The sequence below is a fragment of the Ammodytes marinus genome (genome assembly GCF_949987685.1).
Source record: "Ammodytes marinus genome assembly, chromosome: 11".
NCBI lineage: Eukaryota > Metazoa > Chordata > Actinopteri > Uranoscopiformes > Ammodytidae > Ammodytes > Ammodytes marinus.
In genome coordinates this window covers 31,669,939-31,686,827 of record NC_137215.1, presented here as the reverse complement: position 1 = coordinate 31,686,827, position 16,889 = coordinate 31,669,939, and the positions used below count along the sequence as shown (strand labels likewise).

Below are 16,889 nucleotides of genomic sequence, written 5' to 3'. Positions count from 1 at the left end.
TCTCCATGCTGCATTGGCCAAAAGTAAACAAAACTGACAGCTGGGCGTGTGCCATGCCCATGTAGGTAGGTATAGAGTAAATGAGCAGGGCGGTGCATGCACGCCCATGTAGATCTGACCAGTCAGAGCAGACTAGTATTTTTGCGAAGGGGGGTAGATGTCAAAACCAACCTTTTGAGATAGAGGCAAAAGAAGGCTGGAAAAGGCGATGAAGAAATGGGCAATGGTAGAAAACTAATGGGTTTTTTGAACAATAAACCATGAAAACCTTTTCTAGTAGACCTTGGAAATACACCTTTAAAACCGAGATTTAGCATAATATGTCCCCTTTAAGGTTTATTTAAAGTAAATATTTTACAAAGATTGAAGGTCAAATTTCTTAAACAAGGCCTAGCAGATCTAGGTGGTTTTACCTGCAAAGCTGACAATGACAAAGTCACCATCAGGGCCGACGGACTGGGTAGACAAGGTATACAGTCATGGGGGGGCCCAAGGCAGAGGGGGGCCCATAAAAAAAAAAAATTTTTTTTTTTTTTTTTTTTTTAAACAAGCTAAATGTGTGGCCCCGATCTTTGAAGGCCCTGAACAATGCCATTCCAAAAAAAGAAATAATTGACTGGCTCGTGATAGGCCCCTGACCCTTGCAAGGAGATCAGGGGCCTGCGCATGACTAAGCCATGTATGCGGGAGAGTAAGCAGGAGCAAGCCAACATTGAATTGAACTGGTGGCGAAAATAAACGCAGCGATGTTTCTATGGGGATATTTAGCTGTACAGAAATAAGTGCTGGCAAAGCTAGGACAGTTTAAGACTCCACATCACTGTGGCAACACAACCTATCTATCAGCTCAGACAGCGCAAAGAAAAGTCTGATGAATACATGAGAGTGATGGCCCCTGCAAGTTTCAGTAAGTTTAAAGAAGTGCCACACTGTTACTGCCTTTGAAATGCATTTCGACATTTTAAGGGGAAAACACATTGTATTTATTATTTCAACTATTGAGTTATTTGTAGAACAGCATGCTAGTGTAGGCCAACAAGATTGATTTTCTGAATTTTCAATGCTGCTTTATTTTTATGTTTTAAATTGGGAAAGACATGTTCCAAAACGTCCTGTATTTAAAAAGAAATCAAGCAAGTAGGCTAATAATAACCATTAATTAATTATAGGCTATCGCATCACAGTAGGCCTATTGTCCACAATAATCACAGCCCCCCATCCATAAAGGAACTTTAAAAAGTTTAATTTGCACTTGATGTGCCTACACAAGTGTATGGTCTATTATTTGTATTTAGTGTGTCTGCATAGTATTGCACAAAAACAGTAGAAGTTTTCTTTAATTGTGTTTTGTACTGTCTGTAAAATTATACTTGCACATAGCAAACAAAATTGCACATCTGTATTCAAATAAACAGTTGTTTATTTCTATAGTGCGCATTGGCATCTTTGAGCAAAATACCCCCAAAATTTGCGCCGCGCCTCCTGTGACCCTGGCCAGTGACCACCTTGACTAAGACATATTATGGGGGAAACACCGGTAAAAGTAATGATTTGGTCATTCATCAGATGAAATATTGTGGAGTTGTCTGGCTCAGAGAGACATGTGTATTGTAAGACCGCTTTTCAGGGGGCCCATCAGGACTTTTTGTATAGGGGCCCAGAATTTGGTGCTACGCCCCTGGTCACCATCATCATCTTTCTGGCCATCTGAACTCTCATCAGTGGTGTTGTTAAGTTGAATGGACATGTCAGTCTCTTCTGAGCTACTGTAGACAATCACTTTCTTTTTGGTGACCAGCGTATACAGCCATGCCACTGGCACAACTCTCAGAACTGTACTTTGCACTAGCTGCTCCGTGCTTGTGGAACCAACTGCCACCAGACATACAGTATGTGAATTCCCCTCCATTTCTGCCTTTAAATAAAGGTTCAAAACCCATCTGTACACCCTGGCTTTTCCTCCCCATTAACTATCTTACCTCCACACTACTATCTTTGTTTATATGTGGATATCTGGGCTTTAGGTCTTTTATTTTTGTTATTGTTATTTTACCTTTATTTTTTACCTACTCAATGTACTATGTAAAGCACTGTGGACAGTGCAAACTGTTATAAATGTGCTTTTATAAATACATTTTACTTACTTACTTACTTACTTATAACTCACCCCACACCCTTTGGCACAAATCACCCCAACCCAAGAATTTTGGATAAATAGCATGACGCAGCAGTTTAGGGCTGACATCGTGCTAACTGTAGACTCAAAGTGTAGCATACTAAAGCACTAAAACATGTGTCAAATGTTTTCAAACTAGGGCTGTCAAGCGATTAAAAAAATTAATCTAATTAATTACAGGCTCTGTGATTAATTAATCTAAATTAATCGCATACTTATATGACACTTTTATACCTGTTTGTAAACAGCTGTATAGCCTACTACAGTTTGTTTCTCTGTCTCTCTCTCTTTCTCTCTCGCGCGCTCGCTCTCCGTCTCTCGTAACTTCTGTCTCCTCCCCTCAGCCAGCTTTATACATGAACTAGCGCCGAATTTTCTCAAAAAAACAAGCAGACAAAATTACGACTTTCCATCTCCCACAACAGACAGCGCTGCACTGCCACCATTTCGTAGCCTACTCATAGGCAAAAATATTGACACACACACACACACACACACACGGGGCGGGTGCTAGACAGCTAGCAAACAAAATTGGAGGAAGATTGAGAGATAGGCCTACTGTTTTGAACCTAGCCTACATTGTTGCACCCACTAAATCAATAATGCACGGACACTGCGGAGAATTAAGTAAGATGTCTTCCTACCTTCACGCATCCCATACACCGTCCATAGAGCCCTCGAGTCGGCCCATTTCCCCTGCTTCTCTCTTTACCTTTCTCCCTTTAACCCACGCGCCCGGCCCGGCGAGCTACAGGTGCAGCTCCGCACCACTTTTGCACCGGGTCAAAGGGCATTATAGAAGTGCGATTAATCCGCGTTAATTTTTCTGTGATTAATTAATCGAAATTAACGCGTTAATTTGACAGCCCTATTTCAAACATGTCAATAATTGTTCAGACAATAATCAAAAAACCTTGATCATGGAAATTTTTTCTTTGAAAGGCGAAAAACAGTTTATTGAGCTTAAATGTGCAATATTTTATTCCATGTTCTCCTTCTTTACAGGACGAGTCTAATGTATGGGTCTTCTGAAATATGTGGTCACATTTCCAATTTCTTCTATGGTTTTCTAGAAACAAGGGGTGGCACTACTTCCCCACTGGCACAACTCCCCCCACTCTCCCCTATTACCTTTTTTACAGTTTAAACAAATAATTTAACAATACAGGAGATATTTGAAAGCAATAGAAATGCATTCAATTATATTTGTGTCAGCGGGAACCTGAATGTTATGGAGGACGAAACCTGCCATATCTATAAATAAATAAATGAATAAATAAATGAATAAATACTGGAATAAATAAATAAATAAATAAATAATTAAATACACAAATAAATAAATAATTAAATACATGAATAAATAAATAAAAGAAGGAATAAATAAATACATAAATAATTAAATGTCATTTATTTATTTATAGATTTATTTATTTACACATTTATTTATTTATACATGTATTTAATTATTTATTTATTTATTCCTTATTTTATTTATTTATTTGTGTATTTAATTAATTATTTATTTATTTATTCATTTATTTATTTACACATTTATTTATTTATGCATTTCTACATTTCCACATTTCCTCATTTATTTATTTATGCATTTATGTGTCCATATGCTAATGAGGTAGGAGGGACTTGCCTCAGTCTCATACAGGATTGGTCACAGGGTACGGATCTAAAGAACCAATCACAAGCCTGCGCGTTCTCTCCCCTCTGTGTACGAGCCTGAGCGCATTCACGGAGGGCAGAGAAAGCGTTGTTGCCATGGTAGTGCGTGACAGTGGACTAGACCTAGCCGAGGACGAGGTAGCCTAACAAGTTTGTACAATGGAAGAGAAACAAACCGGTAGACAGAAGTTACCACTGCCACCGTTACTTGCCCCTGCTCACCGTTTACAAAAGGCAAAGAAAAGAAAGCCAGAAGCTGAAAAGGCATCAAGAAAAGAGCAGTTAGGCCTACATACAGCTCGAGGACAAACACGAGTCAACATTGGAATCACTGTTCAATGATGGCAACAGCTGAGGAAGTTGAATGGCTTGACAAGTGACGCCATGGTTGCCGTCTTTCTCTTGTTGGACAGGTAAGCCTTTGTTTCGTTTCCTATAAAATGTGTGTTATGGCGAAGTCTAGCCAAGGAAGCTATTTATGTTGCGTTAGCCATATTAGCCCGATGCTAACGTTAGCTCCCCAGTCGTTCTAGGCTAGTAGGCACATTACAAGCTGCATTAGCTAATGTTGCCATACTATATTATTAGTCTAATGTTATGTGGTCGTCAGCGTCTGAACATGTGTCATTTTAGTATTGGCTTTTCAAAATGTGCTGATGCAGTGTGTGTTTTTCTTTTTTTAATTATTGTTTTATAGTTATGACAACAAGGCTAATTCCTCAACACTTGAAACACCGATCGATGAGACCACCTCGCCTTTGTCAAGTATTTATCCAGAGTCTCTCGGTGAGTAAAGCTTGATGTAGTGAATATGTGTGCTACAATACTGTTCTATATGATGGGCAATACATAGGCCTAGACAATGCGTTATAAATGATATAGGTATCAAATATATGTGCAGACAGTGGGTACATGTCAGTTAGTGTATACTCTGTGTAAATGGGGGAAAAGAGAAACAAACATGCCAACATACATTTTTAACCATCTTTAGGAATCCTGCCTCGAATTGTCCACCTGTAAAAGCTCCCCTATATAATGTATACACAGTCTAAACCGAAATCATTCATACCCCTGGCACATTTTGACTTTAAGTTAATTTTATGAAACCAGCAAGCTTTTTCTTGATTGGAAATGACACAGGCTTCTCCCCAAAGATAATTGTGGAAAAGTTGAGTTGAGAGTTGGAGCTCATTGCTAAAGATGAATGGGCAAAAATACTAGTGGAGACAGGGGCGCAACTACCCACTTTCTGGGGTGTATGCAAATCACGTGACCTAATCTCATCTCAGTGTCCCGCTGTCGTCACGTCTTTACAGTTTTTCTCAGTCGCTTTGGTGCTTTTCTCACATCACTATTAACATTTGCACAGCAGTTGCATTTCTCAAAACAATTAGTGCAAACTTGTCACTTGCTCAAAATGGATAGTCTATTCCTCAAAAGCAAGTATTCATGTCAATGAAACTGCCAGTGTCATCAAAATGAGAAGTCTTGACACCATCGTTTATGAACAAGATAGTCAAATGGCTTTGTCATGTTTTCATTAGGACAGTTTATTCTCTCAGTGTTTTCCAATGCAAAAAAAGGTCAGAACTCGGTGACACTACCTGAAAATGCTCAAGACAGCACTATACACTACTTGTACAGCCATTTGAAAACTACAGTAAAGTTACACATTGCTGTAGTTAGGGGAGTAAGTGAGTACAAGACACTTAATATGTATGTTTCACATTTTTACTGTATATGCTCTTTGCAATTCTACAGCATTGTGCAAAAGAAAACATAAAAAACACCCTTTTGGTAGAGCTGTGCACAAATGTGAACAATATAACAGGACATATTGTAACTGAACATATATAGGTAAATCATTCTGGCACATCCAGACGTTCCTGTCTGTCTGGCCACATATTTTCATCTACATCACAACGGATATTATCCCTTGCAATGCAGCGAGGAAAGTCATTGGTTACAACTAATACTTCACACACTCGTGAGTGAAAACTGAAGTCCACCTGAGAGCAATTGTTCAATTTAGGAGACATTTCCAGGAAAAAATGATAAAGAAAGGTATAAAATTTGCTTGACAGAATTTGATAATTAGTTCAACAATTTTGTATGTAATGACTCAAGCAATGAAATGAAGACTATTAGTTTTATTGGGAACGACTATTCAGCATCCATAAGTATATTTCATTTTGACTGACATGACATAAGCAAATGACAATGTTATAAAACAGCAGAGAATTGTATGAAAGCAACTGATACATGTCCAAAAGCATTTGCAATTTGTTCAGAGGAAGGAGAAATTGCTACTATGATGTGCTCAAATGACTAAATGTTGCGGAGTTTGAACTAATATGTTATGAGAATTTTCATTCTGATCTGAGAAAAGCACCAAAGCAACTGAGAAAACTGTAACATGCTGCCAACTGGCGACTTTTTCCGCTATATTTGACGACTTTCCGCCATAGCGATAAGGCTGTTAGAGTCCAGAGACACATCTGGCTATTTTTTTAAACCGCACGCACAAGAGCAGAGTAGGAACGGAGCTGTCTACTCCTCCTCACCGCTGACAGCCCTCAGTCACACGGGCAGTCTGATAGCAGCCCCCGCCACCTCCAGCAGACAGCACCGTGTGTCAGGGGACGTTTGTGAACACGAAAATTGTTTTATATGTCCACATTCAATAGGCCACTGCATATCTATAAAAAAGCTAACCTTGTAGTTATATGGCAACAAAAAAAGTGTGTAAAGTGAGTTTGTAAATATGTAAATAGGCCTAGTTCATTTGTACACTACCTGGTCAGCATTTTCTATTAATTTTGCCTCTTTCAGAATAGCATAGCCTATACTGCAAATTAGTTGATATTGTCATCTAGCTCCTACTAGTTACTTTTGGGCCAATAACTAGGCTATTTTCCTTACAGGAGTCAGCTGAGATAGAGTAAGAAAAATCAGAGGGCTCACATGTAGAAGTGGTTGTGGTGAAAATGGGCAAAAAAAATTCCTTTCCCCAAAGGAATGTCTGAAGGATTTCACATGGTGATGCAAAATCAAAAACACAATGAACTGTATCATCTGTTGTCAGTGTGGTCCAAAACATGCTGGCAATACAATATCAATAGGCCTAATATAGTTGAAATTGGGAAACATTTTAATAGTTGCGTTGCAGGTCTATTTAATGTTTGCCCCTAAATTTTCTGCTTGCTCCCCTAAAAATTCTGAGTTAGGGGTGCCAGTGCTCCTAGTAAAAAAGGTTAGTCTGGAGCCCTGTTGTATGATCATAAATGTTTAACTTTGCTATGTAACACAGCACATGAAAATCCATTTAGCTCTGGTCTAAGGAATCCCAAAGTGTAAAGATTTGTGTCCGGGTTCCACCAACCATCATGAGGTATAATATTACAGATCCAGAAGTGCTGGTCAACCTATTATCTGAAGAACAATAATAATAATGGATTGGATTTTTATAGCGCTTCTCTATGCAATCAAAGTGTAAGGATAAACCACGTCATGAAGGATTTTCTCTGCAACTCTGTGTTAAACCACTAATACCGTTGTTCATTGTGTTTGTCTTCTGATATTCTCTCCTAAGGACAGTCACTGCCACAAATACAAGTTGCCACAGCTGATGCAGCCACATGCAGAGCCAGACCAGACTTGTCTGCGAAAACTGGACCCCTGGACAAAGTTTATGACCATGTTTATATTGAATTAAAAAAATATTGTCACACAACATTGGTTGTAATTATTTTGTGCAACATTTACAGAGATGATAAATGTTATGTCTTGATATCCGTAATAATAACAAATTAAAAGTCATTTGACATGTTTTATTCGAACATAATATAAAAACAAAAGGACTTAGTATCTTCAGTTCCTCCTGGGAATACATAGAAATATAAATCTATGTACCTTATCATAGCTTTTATTTCCAAACACGCAAATGCATTGGGGACATTGCACATTCTATTCCAAATCCAAATATGAAGAAACTTTAGTCAAATGTTTCTTCATCTTTACAGAAAGTGAAGAAAAAGGAATATTAGACTGTTCATAAAAATAGCAGTGTCTGCATTTTTCTTTACAACTCAAACATTTACTGTATCAACTGAAAAATGCATGAAGCTTTAGCTTTCCTATGAATCACTGAACTAATATTTAGTTGTATAACCTCTGTTTCTGAGCATCTGTGTTGCAGGGAACCGACCAACTTATGGCACCTGTGAACAGGTGTTTCAGCCCAGGACGATTGGACTACATTCCACAATTTTTTCTGCATTTCTTTGTTTTGCCTCAAAAACAGCATTTTTGATGTCACCACATAGGTTTTCTATTGGATTAAGGTCCAGGGATTGGGCTGGCCACTCCATAACGTTAATCTTGTTGGTCTGGAACCAAGATCTTGTTCGCTTACTGGTGTGTTTGGGGTCGTTGACTTGTTGGAACACCCATTTCAAGGGCATTTCCTCTTCAGCATAAGGCAACATGACCTCTTCAAGTATTTAAATGTAACCAAACTGATCCATGATCCATGGTATGCGATAAATAGACCAGACACCATAGTGTGAGAAACATCCCCATAACATGATGTCTGTGCCAAAGTCTGTCTTCAGACTGTCTTCAAAGTGTACCGTGGCTTGAATTCAGTATTTGGGGGTCGTCTGACTAACTATTCAAGCCACAGTGCACTTTGAAGACGGTGAAGCATGGTGGCGCAGACATGTTATGGGGATGTTTCTCACACTATGGTGTCGGGTCTATTTATCGCATACCATGGATCATGGATCAGTTTGGATACATTAGAATACTTGAGGTCATGTTGCCTTATGCTGAAGAGGAAATTCCCTTGAAATGGGTGTTCCAACAAGTCAACAACCCCAAACACACCAGTAAGCGAACAAGATCTTGGTTCCAGACCAACAAGATTAACGTTATGGAGTGGCCAGCCCAATCCCTGGACCTTAATCCAATAGAAAACCTATGTGGTGACATCAAAAATGCTGTTTTTGAGGCAAAACCAAGAAATGCAGAAGAATTGTGGAATGTAGTCCAATCGTCTTGGGCTGAAACACCTGTTCACAGGTGCCATAAGTTGGTTGGCTCCCTGCAACACAGATGCTCAGAAACAGAGGTTATACAACTAAATATTAGTTCAGTGATTCATAGGAAAGCTTAAGCTTCATGCATTTTTCAGTTGATACAGTAAATGTTTGAGTTGTAAAGAAAAATGCAGGCACTGCTATTTTTATGAACAGTCTAATATTCCTTTTTCTTCACTTTCTATAAAGATATAGACACATTTGACTGAAGTTTCTTCATATTTGGATTTGGAATTGAATGTGCAATGTCCCCAATGCATTTGCGTGTTTGGAAATAAAAGATATTATTAGGATTTTGATCTTTATTAAATTTTTTAAACACACTGCTATTATTTTGAACACAACTGTACATCATTGTAATAAATAACTTATAAGTACAGATAAAATTAAACTTTGTTTATTGCAACCTGTTGGGTATAAAGCCTTTGTATTGTCCATGTGGATCTGGAAAGCGGTCTCTGATTTTCTACACACAGCAACTAGGTATGACCACTCTGTTCCCTGCTCCCAGTGCCCCATATTGCCACACAACAAATTGGCGGTATACTGCATAGCGAAATTGTTTTTTAATCTCCGCTGGGTCTGGATGGTCATCCAAAACACATCGTGTTTAGGTGCCCCTCTTGCAAAATGTATGCCTCGATGTGGGGCATCATTGCGATACAGGAGTGAGGTTGTTGCCCACAGCACTTGCGCTCCACATCTGTTGGCACTTCTCTGCAGCTCTGGCAGACGCACCAGGTGGGTGTATCTGTCTTCTGAGGGCCCGATGGAGGAGGATCTGCTGATGCCAATGTTAGCAGGTCCAACATGAGGCTGGGGTTGCATGTCAAGCAGAGCTGAATTCTTGCCTGTAAAGTAATACATGATTATTATTTATTGAATAAAGTTTTGTATTGTCCTCTAATACAGGGGTTCTCAACCTTCTGCAAGCTGGGCCCCCCCAAAGCTGGGTCATTGCAGTTGGGCCCCCCCACCGACCCTGACAACCCCCCCCCCCCCACACACACACACACACACACCACCCTACACAGATAGATAGATAGATAGATAGATAGATAGATAGATAGATAGATAGATAGATAGATAGATAGATAGATAGATAGATAGATAGATAGATAGATAGATAGATAGATAGATAGATAGATAGATAGATAGATAGATAGATAGATAGATAGATAGATAGATGGATAGATAGATAGATAATCTATCAATTATTGTTATTATCACAAGGGCTAGGCCAGTGGCGCACCTTTGAGTTGAACATTGGGTTTAGGGTTGGGGTCCGGAAATTTCTTATATTTTAACGTTAAATTCTGGTGCACTTTAAAAGCTAATTATGAGATTGTATCAATGTTTTTTTTTTTTAATCTCCTTAGAAGAGAAGAAAATAGTAGCCTAAATAGAACATACACAGAATAAATTCTACAATAGGTATACCTGTTATGAAAAAGCTTCACAAAACAAAGTCTATGATCAATGGGAAACACTGCTGTCTGACAACCCAGTTCAGAGAATGTTTCAACTATTGAGTCTTGGATTTGGAAAGTGGCCAGATTTAGCTCAAAATGCTACCTGCGATTAATGTGCTGTGCAGCCTGAACGCGGAGTTGTGTGTGTCTCAGTGGCGATTCCAGGAAATTTTGACTGGGGGTGGCCAAGGTGGGCCACAGAGCTAGAGTGGGGTGGCCATCGCACCCCTGAATGAATAGCATGTGATATGCTGTACAACCAATTCAAAGATGATTTATAATCCCAAATGCCCAAATCATGTTAGTATCCATTGTAATGTTTGTCAGAAAACTAAACCCCTGAAGGGGGGTCTGGGGGCATCCCCCCCAGAAGATTTTTTTGTGTTTTTAACATGTAATCTAAGCATTCTGGTGCATTCTGGCGAAGATAATAAAGGAAAAAGTCAATATTTATTTCAGTTCAGATGAATAGTAAAATTAGCAAGACAACATAACTTGCTAGCAGCCAGATGCCTAACAACTGGACAGAGGGACGGACGACAACTAGCTTTTGACAAAATATCTTGCTAAAAAAATAAACCTTTATTTATGAAAGTCTGCCCTTGCTAAGAACATGTTACACTTGCTAACTACAAACTTACATTTTTTTATTCAGATTTCAAAAATCTGCTGGGACACGTGCCCATACACGTGCATGGGTGGCACGCATGTCACAAGCACACTTATGCTGTTTTCAAGACCTTTGCTGACCAGAGACCAGTTCTAGTGGCCACAGTCCTACCATTAATTCAGTACTTGAAAATTGCAAACTGATCTCATATCAGTGGATTGGAGTGTTTGTGTGATGAACTTGGCAAATACCTATCAAAAAAAGTTAAGAAAGAAAAAAAATACATATCATCTCTGAACTAGGCTACATATCAGGAAAAAAATTGAAATAACAAAAAAAAAAAAAATTTTTTTTTTTTTTTCATCCCCCTCGCGCCCCCCCGGTAGAGTGTCCGCGCCCCCCCGGGGGGGCGCGCCCCACCGGTTGAGAACCACTGCTCTAATAGGTAGGCTATTGTGTGTTCATGGTACATGGCATCTCAGTACACAAAGTTGCTGGTAAGGTTTATGTCTTATATGGGCCTACAGTCTGCTCATATGCAATCCTTAGAGTTTTGCAAAAAAAACTCATCTTGTGAGCTCTGACAAGCAAAACAATGAATGATAAAAAAAAAAGGTGTAATGTACTACACAAAATATGCATGAACGTGGGTAAACTGTGATATAAATAACATGCTGTATTGGCAATACTGCCGAACTTTTTCTTTACATTTCTGTTACCAGTCCATCTTATGTGCTAGCCTGACTGCTGTGAGAAACACTACTAACAGTAGGCCTTATCATGTTTGTTTTAAACAGTTAGCATTATAATATTAGGTGTGTTCTTACCGGTGAATGAGACATTGTAGTTTGTCGAGAAATGGAGGAGGAGGTGGTCTCATCGATCGGTGTTTCAAGTGTTGAGGAATTAGCCTTGTTGTCATAACTATAAAACAATAATTAAAAAAAGAAAAACACACACTGCATCAGCACATTTTGAAAAGCCAATACTAAAATGACACATGTTCAGACGCTGACGACCACATAACATTAGACTAATAATATAGTATGGCAACATTAGCTAATGCAGCTTGTAATGTGCCTACTAGCCTAGAACGACTGGGGAGCTAACGTTAGCATCGGGCTAATATGGCTAACGCAACATAGATAGCTTCCTTGGCTAGACTTCGCCATAACACACATTTTACAGGAAACGAAACAAAGGCTTACCTGTCCAACAAGAGAAAGACGGCAACCATGGCGTCACTTGTCAAGCCATTCAACTTCCTCAGCTGTTGCCATCATTGAACAGTGATTCCAATGTTGACTCGCGTTTGTCCTCGAGCTGCATGTAGGCCTAACTGCTCTTTTCTTGATGCCTTTTCAGCTTCTGGCTTTCTTTTCTTTGCCTTTTGTAAACGGTGAGCAGGGGCAAGTAACGGTGGCAGTGGTAACTTCTGTCTACCGGTTTGTTTCTCTTCCATTGTGCAAACTTGTTAGGCTACCTCGTCCTCGGCTAGGTCTAGTCCACTGTCACGCACTACCATGGCAACAACGCTTTCTCTGCCCTCCGTGAATGCGCTCAGGCTCGTACACAGAGGGGAGAGAACGCGCAGGCTTGTGATTGGTTCTTTAGATCCGTACCCTGTGACCAATCCTGTATGAGACTGAGGCAAGTCCCTCCTACCTCATTAGCATATGGACACATAAATGCATAAATAAATAAATGAGGAAATGTAGAAATGAATAAATGCATAAATAAATAAATGTGTAAATAAATAAATAAATAAATAATTAAATACACAAATAAATAAATAAAATAAGGAATAAATAAATAAATAAATAATTAAATACATGTATAAATAAATAAATGTGTAAATAAATAAATCTATAAATAAATAAATGACATTTAATTATTTATGTATTTATTTATTCCTTCTTTTATTTATTTATTCATGTATTTAATTATTTATTTATTTGTGTATTTAATTATTTATTTATTCCAGTATTTATTCATTTATTTATTCATTCATTTATTTATACATATGGCAGGTTTCGTCCTCCATAGAATGTTGTCTTTTACTTTACATAAAAATGAATGCAGAAAAGGTAGGCTACAAATTGGTGCCTAAAGATTCACCAGAAGGCAGGAAATTCAGTGTTTAATGCTCAACTTTTTTTTTGACAGTCACTTATTATTTGTCCCAACCCAATGTTTAGTCAAAACCAATGTCCTTGATATTCATGAATTAATTTTCTTTTACAGAGGGATAGCCTACTTTGTAAAAAATATTATTTGCTTTTCTAGTTTGATTTAGCCTAATAGCTTAATTCTAATCACATAATTTTAAATTAAAGTATTTTTTCGTGGTTATCAATTGTTAATTTTAACCAGTAGCCTACTGCTTTGTTGGATAGCGCTGCACCTTGGCCCACCCCATAAGAAAATAGCTCCAATGTCACTGGTCGTATGGGTATTCGAGCATAGAGAAAGGGGGACGGGACCATTGGGTTTGCATCATCTCACTTTTCGACAGCTGTTACCGCAACCAACCGTTATAACGTATAGCCAACGATCAACCTGCTAAGTAGCCTAGGCCTAAGTTTAAGTAACTTTTTTCTACGTTCGAGAGCAGCACATTAACATGTACAGGCTGTAGTCAGCTCTACTGAGTCACATCAGGTTTTACTATAATGGTTAAAAATTCAAACACAAATACAGGACAAAAGTAATCACCGTCACTCACTACAATCTTCTTCTTCGTCTTCTTCTTCTTCTTCTTCTTCTTCTTCTTCTTCTTCTTCGAGGTTTGAATGCGGTCGGCAGCCTTACCCTGCGTTCCAATACCCGTTCAACAGGCCCTCGTTCACTTGCCATAGGCACTTGCCCTCGGGGGAATCCCCGCCGCCATCTTAAGTGTCGTTCCAATTGTCTGGAAACTGAAGTGAACTTCGTGAGATAGACCCTCGGAGGGCTGAGTGATCAAGTCAACATAGATGGTCACTCCGAGGTGGATATCACCCACAATGCATTGCCGTTCTTCTTCTTCTTCCTGTTTTATTTTACGGCAGACTGTATGCCTTTGATGACATTGCTGCCACCCACAGGACAATTATATATTTCCATAGGAACAATCCAGTGAAAACCTTGCAGTTAACGTCATTGCCTTATAATGCAGGTGGCTGCCAATTTCAATGAGTAGGCCTAACCCCTGACTGCAGCTCGCAGATCGAGGAGGAGCTTAAATTTTCCGTAAATGTGGGCTGGTCAGAACGTTTAAGCAGAAAATAATACTGTCCATAATACTGCGCGCTTTTCTGCCTAGAGGTAAGTTGCCGCTCTCTGGTCGTGTACATTGTAAACTAATGTAGGCTATGGATAGACCAACAAGTTGATCATTACAATATGCATACAAGTAACATGCATAAGCCTCATGTTTATGTCATGAGGTCGTTTGAATAATAGCATTTAGGCAGTGTTTTTCCAGTTTTTTTTAACCCTTTCGTCTAATCTGGTGAGTGCACCCAGATATTTTCACTGGTCGCACCAGTGCACCTGAAAATCTTCACGTCATATTATGTAATATTGGGTGCTGTGCTGCACGATTAATCTAATCACGATATGAGCTAGAGCAATTACATTCCTACAAATGGCTGCGATTGCGATTTAATGTAGGATAAATGTGCGCGCACGTGTCTAAACGTTCCAACCGCTCCTCGGCTCCTCTGACAGTGTGTGTGTGTGTGTGTGTGTGTGTGTGTGTGTGTGTGTGTGTAGCTGCGCGCGCACCTACACGGCGTGCAAGACAGATGCAGACTATGGTGCAGACAGCAGAGTAAACAAACAAACATGGACACCGACGCGCATCAGCATCCACGCTGAACTGTGACGGAAATCAAAGCCAACGTCTGCTATATGGGGATTTTTAGGATTCAGTACGGTGACGTTGAACACATTGAACTGATGTCTAAAACTTGGAAAGTAATAGTCGCTTTATGTCGCGTGGCAACCGGTGGCAACTCGCCCAGTCTATCAATTCAGTGCGGAGAAAAGTCGAATGCATGAGAGTGAAGGGCCACGCAAGTTTCAGTAGGCTAAGTTGATAGAGACTATTGTCTTGAGGAATGCCTTTATTTTCATGGGGAAATTATGATTATTTTTTAATAAAGTGTTTTATTATTTTGAAAACAGTGTAGGTAAGGGGAGCTGGTAACGCTTTATATTAAGGTTCTTGTTATAAGCCTTAGTTAATAGGTAATAAGGACCTTATTAGATGCTTATTAACATTAATTTGTGTTAATAAGACTATATATTAGTGTTAATAATAACATAATAAACATGTTGACAGTGTGATTATAAGACTTTTATAAGCACTTATAAGACACTTAACTATTAATTTATTGCTTAATAGCATTAATAAAAGTCTTATGAGTTTCTGATAGCTGTTAATAAAAGCGTTACAAACCTATTTATTGAGTCTTACTAACTTGCCTATTATGTCATTGTTAAACCTTTACTAAGCATTGTTTGTTGCTTTATGAAGGTAAACACATCTTTATTAATCAATTAATAGCAGTTAACTATGCTCTATGAACAATGCTTATTAAGGTTAATAAGTCCTTTATTAAACACTTTTTAACAGTTAATAAGTACTATATCTTGTCAAGGAGGATACAATGAGAATTAGAAAAACGACATGTAAATACAATGTTAGAGCGGTGAAGGTATTTGATTAGCTTTAATGTTTTTCTTGTTGAAGTACCTTCAAAAATAAGTTTTCTGAGTTTGGTTTGCAGCGCCATATCTTAGTTGGCTAAAGTCACTGATTTTCATCCCTCTTTCCAAAATGTTGTCTTTTGGCATGTAGCATAATGAGTGCATAATATATTTGTTTTTGCTCTGAAGTGATTATTTCACCTCTATGTGTGCGCACACACATGTTGAGTGAGTGTTAAAATTAGATGCCCAGAGAACGTAGTATATTTTTCACAATCTATGATGAATATGACTCGTATGATCGGTTTGCTCAAATCAGATCCTTAAAGGGCTTTTATTTTGAAGGTAGTTGTAAAACCGGAAGTTCCGTGTATGCAAGTCGCTGATGGCTTGACGCCAGATTGACAGCCATGCTTGACAAAGTGTTTCACGAAAGTAAGGAGAACATGTCGGAGTCGTCAGCACGGTCAGCACCCCAAACCAGGTCTATGAAAAATAAGAGGGTGAGGTCCGAACTGGAGGATGACTCTTCTGGTAAGTTTAAGAATGTAATGTTATAGTAACGTTAGCTGGTTCTAGCTTGCTAGTTGTTTGCCTAGCTTACATTACTTTCTTTCAGAAGCTTTGGTGAGCTTCCTTTTTGAGCTAACGTTTAGCTTACACTATCATAAAAACTGCAACCAAACTATCTATTAACAGTTGTGTCATGCTAGCTTGTCAGGAAGGGGCTAAGTAATGCTAAATGGTTATTTCTGTGCTGACCCAGATGCTGCCCAAATTGTCCCAACTGCCAAACTGGGTCTACAGAAATATAAACATGAGCTGGCCAGGTTTAAATTAGAATGCCAGGATGTAAAAATAAAAGACCTGACAACGGAGAGAGATTTATTTCTTGAAGGGACAACTATCTGAATGAAAGAAAATATTTACTCTTTTCGAACAATTTTCACCATTACAGACTATATTTACTTTGATACTGCACCCCTTTTTGCAGATTCCATGTCCAAATGACTTAAATGCTTAGTGTAACCTGTCTGCTATCTGTCTAATTGTGATCAATGTTTCTTTGTGTTGTCTTTATACAGTAACAAGAAAGACCAGCCTGACTCAACCTTCCCCTGAGGCTAAGGAAAAGCCCGACTCAGAGTCAAGTCCGTTGTCTT

The 16,889-nt window shown here is 38.8% G+C and overlaps 1 protein-coding gene across 1 annotated transcript in view; it reads right to left on the bottom strand.

Moving 5' to 3' along the window:
* The window catches only part of nt5c2a (5'-nucleotidase, cytosolic IIa), a 136,949-nt gene extending 123,159 nt beyond the window's left edge, over nt 1–13,790 (bottom strand). Inside the window, 1 exon segment of the mRNA XM_080036630.1 lies at nt 13,757–13,790. The gene's annotated coding sequence lies outside the window, so the exon portion shown is untranslated.
* Between the last annotated feature and the right edge of the window lie 3,099 nt (nt 13,791–16,889).